At 37.9% G+C, this 9,226-nt stretch overlaps 1 pseudogene; it reads right to left on the bottom strand.

Annotated features, from left to right (window-relative positions):
• Positions 1-5,571: 5,571 nt before the first annotated feature.
• Positions 5,572-8,786, bottom strand: LOC101439226 (lysophospholipase-like protein 1 pseudogene; annotated as a pseudogene).
• Positions 8,787-9,226: the final 440 nt, after the last annotated feature.

Raw genomic sequence — 9,226 nt, 5'->3', positions numbered from 1 at the left:
GTTATCCCTTAGAATTGATCTATCTGAAAGCTTACCTTCTTTATTCAAATTTTTTATGTCCCTGTAATGTCCTCTTGACTCTTCTCACTTCCATTCTTAGATCTCATCTATTATCATGTATTGCATTTAATCGTTGATAAAAGAACATTTTGAAGGTCCAATTCAGGCAACTCTGGAAATTTATCAAATTTCTCTATCCTTTTCTTCTCAAATACTTCTCTTACATTTCCACTTTGGAAACAGATTGTATCCATCCCAGTGACATAAAATATCCTTCTAAGGCAAGTCTGGCATGCTATCATTGTAATACCTACTTAATGTTGGTAAGTTATGTATATTCTCTGGGACAAATAAACAATTAATGAAAAGCCTTATTCCAGCTACTCCCTACTTTGTGTAAACAGGTCATCTTTATTTCAATAACATGCTTTGAGTAGGTGACAGTGTTGAATTTGAAAGTTACATGCACCCCAAGAGATTCTGCCAAATCCTCATTAGAAATCAGAAGTGAATAGAGTAGAAAAGTGAAAGTGGGAACTAAAACTCCTGGATGATTCAGAATAATAAATTAACAGCTCATATTCATTGAAAGATTGCTATTTACTAGACTCTGTTCTAAATACTTTAGATACATTAACTCATTGGAGAGTTAGGAATTGCCTGATTTGTAAATACAGTTTATAGGTGACTGGAGATGAAAATGAACTGGCAAAACAAAAACATCCCCACAAACATATTTTCCCATCTATTAATACTTCCATCTTTTCTCTCAAACACATATTGTGTGCATTCCATTTTATATGTTGTCTTTCTCATCTTACTTCCCTATGTGCCCATCTCTATTCACATATTTCAGTATATAGATGTGTGCACCTTTGTTCGGATACCCTTATATACATAAAACCACCATTAAACAGTACATCAAGTTTCCCAAGTCATTAACATTGGAGCTATTCTAACATCTTCCTTTCCTTCTGTATCTTGTCAGGTCTATTGATAAAAAGCTCATTTCTTTCTTTGTCTCAGTCTCCTCTGCCACTGCCTTAGTTCAAGACCTAATAATATTTTCCCTTAACTATTTTTAATGTCCTCTAACTTGTCTCTGCCCCTATTCTTACCCACTCTGTCCATATTACACATTACAGCCAAAGAATCGTTCTCAAATACAAATCTAATCAAATCTTATAATCCTTAATTGTTACAGTCAAGTTTCTTAGCATGACATATCAGACACTTAGACATATGGCCTTTATATCCCTTTTCAATCTCATTTTCAAAGATTTCTTCTCTTGTACCCTTACCTTGGTTACTAAAGTTGCTTGAAGTTTTCCAAAATAAACCTGTTACTTTTCTGCTTCTGCACATATCCCTTTCTTTAGAATATCTATCTCCAATTTCTCTCCATCTAATCCCTCCTCTTCTACTCCAGTTTAGTTCAGGGCTGCAGAGGAAATGGTTATTCATCCTTCAAGACTCAGGATTAATGTTAATTCTTCTGAGAATCCTTTCTTAATCTCTCTAAGCAAATTTATCACCCTCTCCTTAGTATATTTCCATAATATCTTGTACATATTTTATATGTCGCCTCTTCATTTAGTTATATATCATGCACTTTATATTAGGTTTAAATATGTAAATATTATTCATTATACATGTTAGTTATATAATATTGTATATAATTAACTCTATGTGTCTGTCTTCTGCCCTAGATTTTGAGGCCCTGAAGGGCAAAGCAATCTTTTGGCTTTATCTTTATATCACTAGCAACATCCTGGTATATTGAAAATCACTAAAGGAAATTTGGCTTATCCATTTATCCATCTGACAAATGTTTATTGAGGGCTTAATATGTGCTAGGAGCAGTTCTAAATGCTTGAGAAATAGCAGAGAACAAACCACACTAAAGTCCTGGCCTTCACTGACCTTACATTCTACTTTTTTTTTCCCCTAGGATTTAAAAAAATTATTTTTATTTAAAAAAAAAAAGGTTTAGATTACATAAATGTTACATAAAAAATATAAGGGATTCCCATATGCCCCACACCCACCCTTTCCCACACTATCCCATATCAAAAACATCCTTCATTAGTGTGGTACATTTGTTACAATTGATGAAGACATATTGAAGCATTGCTACTAACCATGGACTACAGTTTATGTTATAATTTACACTCTGTCCCATACATTTTGAGGTTATGACAAAAATATACAGTGGCCTGTATCCTTTACTGCCTTGTCATGCAGGATTCCAAGGTCCTGAAAATGCCCCCATATTTCACCTATTCTTCCCTCTCCCATCTCTCAGAACCTCTAGTGGCCACGGCCTTTATATCAATGATAAGAGTTCTTCCATTGCTAGAATAATAATAAGTCTATAGTAGAATAATAAGTCTGTTTTAGTCCCTTGTTCATTCCCCAGTCTTGAGGATTTGGGGATGGTGATGCCTACTCTGTTTCTAATTGAGAGGGAGCTTAGATCCCATGGAGCATGTGAATGGAACTATCTTGCTTGCAGTTGCAGACACTCTCTTGTCCTTGGGATAGGTGTTGTCCATCATCATCTCCTTGCTAGATGTCCTTAATGAATCCAATGAACTAGAGAGGAGGTGTTGCAACTCTACTGAAATTTAGGGCTCAACTGGCACATGGACAGACCAAAGATTTAAGTCTCTGGGACATACATTTATAAAGCATAGTGCTAATTATAGGTTCAAATAAAAGGGACAAAAGAGCCATGGATAGAGAATCTATAAATGAGTCTAACTCTGTTACACAGGGGAACATAAATTCCAAAGTAAGACCTGCTGACAGGATGCCTAATTCCTGAACTGTCTGCCTTGCTTATAGTTTCTGGATGTCTCTAGAGCACTCAGGAGCCCCACTATTTGAGGCACTGTTTACTGTGGCAGTTAATGAGATCCTGCTGAGACTTGCAAAAGCATAACCTCTGGAATGACCTCTGAGTCACTTTGAAATCTCCTACCCATTAAAAACTCATTTTTATTTACCATTTTCCCCTTGTGGTCAAAGTCTTTTTCCAGATGCATTGCTAGTTGGTGCTTGGTAATAATCCCTCAGTGCCAGGGAGCCTCACCCCTGGAGTCATTTTAACTTTTAGGAACTAAATAACAAAGTACAATTTTTTATTAATAATTCACTACAGCTTTAATTTTACATCGGGATTTGAAAGTTGGTGGCCAGTATATATATATATATATATAGGCACAATGACCTTATCTACCAATGCTATACTGAAGCTGTTGTGTGGAGATACTAAGATGCAAAACAAAGTTGCAGAATGCAGAAGAATATTTCATGAAAATTAGTAAAGACGTGACATTTTTCACAGCATCCTTGGGGTTGATTGAAGTCTAATGAAGATACTGATGTTCCTAAATAGCAGCCTCATTTTGAATGAGGCATAGCTATCTTTTGAGGGGCCAGTTGGCTATGAAGTTCCTTCCTGAGGGCTCATGCCATGAGGTTAATTTTGAAAAACTGGTAACGAAAATCAACCAGAAAAAGCCCTTACTTTTGCAGACATGGAAAGAAACATACACATGTGATTTGTTTTTGTTAAAGACATTGAATTTTTATTTTGTGAATGGATAATGAAACAACCATATGCAGATTAATATGTAGATAGAATTCAAACCTTTCTGTTAACACTACCCTAGAGTCACAAGCTATTAATTTGGTAAAGGTGAGAACCTAGTAAATATAATGCCACTTTAAAATTCTAGATTGAATAAATTTGAGATGCATGTTAAAAAAAATAATAATTCACTATAAAGCAATTTATACAAATTTAAGCTACCATCATGAAATACTTCTTAGCTTCCCAAATATCTTCCTTTTTTCATAAATGTTTATGTATATTTCTAAATATTATTTTATGTATCACAGAACGAGAACAGGCTCAAACAATTTTTCCATTGTATATGCAACTAAGAAAAGGCCCATTTATTGCTGCTTGGTGGTGCCTTCTGGAGGCTGCTAGAAATTCTCCTGAACTTTAATTTTATTTTCAATTATGAACTATTTCAAATATTCAGAATATGACAGACCACTCAGATAAAAGAAATTAGCCATAGTTTCTTTAGATCCAAGCATGTGAAGTTGTGGTCCCTGGCCTGGTGTTGGCATCGCTTGGAAACTCGGACCTTAATGGAAATCCAGAATCCCAGACCCTTCACCACCACCCCCCCAGTCCTAGGAGAATCAGCATTTTAACACAATCCTCAGCTATCTGAAGCTTTACTGTAAATCATTTTTAAAGAAAGAAAAGATCATATATACAGCTAAATCTTCCTCTTCCCCATCTTGTTCACCTATGTCTCCCCAGAGATAATGGCTCTCCTAAGGTTGATATGTATTCTTCTTATCCACACTTATATTTCTGTCACATAGGTTTGTGTTTGTGTCCCTATACATTTATATATACAAACATCTATGTGGATACGCACACACATGTATACTGTGTTTTAAACTTTTTACAGGTTTTTTCTGTAACTTTTTTCACTCAACATTGGTTTTGAAGTTTATCAGTGTTTTGGTAGCTTATTCACAATATCTTTATTTGATACCAAGATTTTCTCTTGTATTTTTCTTTTAGCAGTTTAAATATTCATCAAAGACAAAATGCATCTAACAATTAAGGAGATTGTTTTTCAGAATATTAAAATAGGGAGAATGTTCATTAAGAAGGAACATCTCAAAAAAGTAAGAGGGCTTTGTTTTTGTTTTTTTACACAAATATTCATAGCAGTTTTATTTATAAAAGTCCCTTCTTGAACCCACCCCAATGTATATTACAGATGAATGGATAAACAAATTGTGGTAGTTCCATCCAATGGAATACTATTCAGCAATACTAAAATGAAATATTAATATGTGCACCAGGGATGAATCTCAAAAAAATTTGTTGAGTGAAAGCAGCCAGACAAAAAAAGAGTACATATAGTATAGTCTATTAATATAACATGGAGATAATGTACATTTTACTAAACTTACAAAGTTGTTGTCAGGATCAAATGAGAAAAAATTAGATATGTATGCATGAGATATTACGCCAACTAATACAGTATGCAAATATAAGTTCTGTTATTAAGAGCACTTTTGGTGGAATTTTTAAATTTCATACTCAACTATCATTATCTGTCAAAGTCCTTTTTGAACCAAATCATGACCACCCTTATAGTTAATATTTGAGTAGTTATTATGTACTAGGTTCTGGTTATTTATATATTATATTGAAACCTCAACAACAATTCTACAGAGTAGGTACTATTAGTATCACTTTACAGATGAAACTGAGGGCAAGAGCAGAGCAGCAATTTGATCTGACAGAAAGAGAACTTCATTGAGAATCAGAAGACCTTGATTCTAGTTTTGTTTCTTGAGGCTTTAAGAAAAGTGTTTTACCTTTCCATCCCTATTATCTAATAGCAATAGCAGCTACTCTGCCTAGTACAAGAAGCTTTTCTGATGATCAGGTGATATACTGTGAAAATGCTTTATAAACGTCAAGTGTTAATATTATTCTGCTGAAAAGTACATAAACACAAATATCTACATAAATGGAATCTACATAAACATGAAAACTATAAACGTTAATAAAATTAATTTAAAGAAAGTGGTAGGAAAGGTAAAATAACACCATGCTAAGGCCTTTCATGGTTTCTTTAATCACACTTATTTAAACTACTTTAGAATACCTTATTTTTATTCATTTAAATGTTTAAATAGTTAGAAGCTCTCCAACTATTTATAAAAATATATCTGAAAAATGGTGCATAGATATTTTTCTAAATTAATGTTTATTATTAGCAAGATTATAATACTCTCTATGGTGCTAGCTGTTATTTAATAAGTACAAAAGTCTGTAAATTGTTGATAGTCTTAATAGTTTAATTATCATTTATTAGATTATAATTTGGCAGTAAAAGTCACTTTTCGCAAAGACCTTATGTATATATTACCCAATTATTCTCGATTCCTTCATTTTGCCTTTCCATTTCTGTTGATAGGTTTATTTATTTTTTTATCCACCCCCCTGCCAGTTGTCTGCTCTCTGTGTCCATTTGCTGTATGTTTTTCTGTGACCGCTTCTATCTTTATCAGCAGCACCAGGAATCTATTTTTCTTCTTTTTTGTTGTTGTGTAATCTTGTTGTGTCAGCTCTCTGTGTGTGCAGCGCCAGTCTTGGGCAGGCTGCACTTTCTTTTGTGCTGGGCGGCTCTCCTTACCAGACGCACTCCTTGTGCGTGGGGCTCCCCTACACGGGGGACACCCCTGCATGGCAGGGCACTCTTGCTTGCATCAACACTGTGCATGCGCCAGCTCTACACAGGTCAAGGAGGCCCGGGGTTTGAACTGCGGACCTCCCAAGTGGTAGGCGGACGTCCTATCCATTGGGTCAAGTCCGCTTCCCTCATATTTTTTAATGTAACATTTTGTGTGATCCATGTATCTTTAAAAAAATAATAAAAAAATTTTTTTTAAACTTACTAACATGGGAAGTAGACTTGGCCCAATGGATAGGGCATTCACCTACCACATGGGAGGTCTGCAGTTCAAACCTAGGGCCTCCTTGACCTGTGTAGAGCTGGTCCATGCTCAGTGCTGATGCATGCAAGGAGTGCCGTGCCACGCAGGGGTGTCCCCCCACGTAGGGGAGCCCCACGTGGAAGCGTGCCCCGTAAGGAGAGCTGCCCAGGGCAAAAGAAAGTACAGCCTACCCAAGAGTGGCACTGCACACACAGAGAGCTGACACAAGATGACACAACAAAAAGAAACACAGATTTTCGGTGCAGCTGATAAGGATAGAAGCAGTCATAGAAGAACACACGCTGAATGGATACAGAGAACAGACAACTGGGGGGGAGGGGAGGAAAGGGGAGAGAAATAAATAAAAATAAATAAATCTTTAAAAAATATATATATATATATATATAAGAGGTTCCCATATACCACACTCCCCACACCACCCACTCATCCCACATCAACAACTTCCTTCGTTAGTGTGGTACATTGATTGCATTTGATGAGTACATTTTGGAGCATTGCTACACAGCATGGATTATAGTTTATGTTGTAGTTTATACTCTCTCCCAGTCCATTCAGTGGGTTATGGCAGGATATATAGTGTCCTTCATCTGACCCTGCAATATCACTGAGGAAAACTCCAAGTCTGGAAAATATCATACCCTTTTTCCTTTCTCCCTGCCCTCAGCAACTCCTGTGGCCACTGTCTCCACATCAATGATAAAATTTCTTCCATTGCTAGAGTCACAATAATTCTATAGTAGAATACTAGTAAGTCCACTTTAATCCATATTTCATTCCTCCATCCTGAGGACCCAGGGATGGCAATGTCCACTCCACCTCTAAATCGAGAGGGGGCTTAGATCCCACATAGCTGATGGATGGAATTCTCCTGCTTGCAGTTGGAGACCCTCTTGGTTCCCAGGTGTGGTGGTTGATTGCCTAAGAGTTACCTCCTGAGAGTCTCCATGTTGCTCAAATGTGGCTACTCTCTAAGCCAAACTCAGCATGTAAATGCATTACCTTCCCCCTAGCAGGGCCATGATTCCCGGGGATAAGCCTCTCTCGTGTGGAGAGGTTACTACCAAGTACCAACTGGTGATGCAACTAGAAAATGACTTTGAATAAAAGGGGGAAATGGTAAAGACGAATGAATTTATATGGCTAAGAGACATCAAAATGAGCCGGAAGGTCATCGGAGGGGTTGCACTTACACATATCTCAGCAGGATCTCAGAGACAGCCAAAATAGATACAACCCCAGGTAGGGGTGCTCCTGAGGGCTACAGAGACACCCAGGTCCTACAGTCATGACAGATGGCTCTAGAATTTGATGCCTGCCAGTGGGCTCTACCTTGGAATTTGTGCTTTTGAGTGTGATGGAGTTGAACTCAGATGTGACCTTTCTACACATGCCTCTTCTGTCACTTTTAATGAACCTGTAGTTGGTGCTGGGGTTGGCGTATGCTCAGGAGACTTGAATCTCTGGACTGTCTCTGTGCCAGCTGGGTCCTGAGCCTCAGCAGAGTTGCAACACCTACTCTTTGATGTGTTGGTAGCTTTTTAAGAATCCATGACTTCAGTTTTTCTCAGTTTCACTTATCTCAGCATCAACATCTGGGAAACTATAAAACTTTGTGCCCATACCTAGAGATTTCAGCATTAAGTTTGTCTCTTCACCCCATGAATGAAGAACTAACTCATCTGTAGTTCCATGACACTGAAATAATTAAGGAAGTATACCATCAGTTTTCTGAAGGGCTGGGTAGACAACAGATGTTTTATTTGGAAAACTAGAAAGAGTAAATACTCCTGCCACATCTTGTTGATGTCTATATGCTAAATGCATTGCCCTGCACCCTCCCATAGATAATCCTTCTATTAATATTCTGTTCTTCTTAATTCCCTTTTTTACTTCATCATTAACTAAATCTGTAAACCCTTGACACATTGCATCAACTGATTCAAGGTGTTCTGGGCAGGCATCAGATATTTGAAATCTGTCAAACCATACACTGGCCATTGCTCCTTTCATAGGAGTATAGGGCCTGGAAGGAGCTGTTGGGTAAATAATTTTTATGTGTTGCAATGCTAAATCTTGATGAGAAACTTGCTTGATCCACTTTCTCGGTCCTTGTCCAGTATCACCAAACCATGCAGGAAGATCAGAGAAGTGCTGTGCCTCCCAGCCAGTGCCACGATACACCATCGCAGGCAGACTGAACCAGACGCAGCTGCCATTTCTGCCACCATGACTAGTTTCAGGCTTTGATTTTTATAAAACCAGGTAAACAAGGTATTCCTAGTCATAGAAGAAGGGTGGAGTTGTGTTGTATCTCAGAATATGTGAGAACAGAGTCATCTTTTTTTTTTTTTAAAGATTTATTTATTTTTAATCCCCCCCCCCCCCCCCAGTTGTCTGTTCTCTGTGTCTATTTGCTGCGTCTTGTTTCTTTGTCCGCTTCTGTTGTCCTCAGCTGCACGGGAAGTGTGGGCGGCGCCATTCCTGGGCAGGCTGCACTTTCTTTTGTGCTGGGCGGCTCTCCTCACTGGCGCATTCCTTGCGCGAGGGGCTCCCCTACACGGGGGACACCCCTGCGTGGCAGGCACTCCTTGCGCGCATCAGCACTGCGCATGGGCCAGCTCCACACGGGTCAAGGAGGCCTGGGGTTTGAACCTCG

This window comes from Dasypus novemcinctus, chromosome 7 (genome assembly GCF_030445035.2).
Source record: "Dasypus novemcinctus isolate mDasNov1 chromosome 7, mDasNov1.1.hap2, whole genome shotgun sequence".
NCBI classification, from domain to species: Eukaryota; Metazoa; Chordata; class Mammalia; order Cingulata; family Dasypodidae; genus Dasypus; species Dasypus novemcinctus.
The sequence above is the reverse complement of the archived record's forward strand: the minus strand, read 5'-3'. Positions and strand labels throughout refer to the sequence as shown.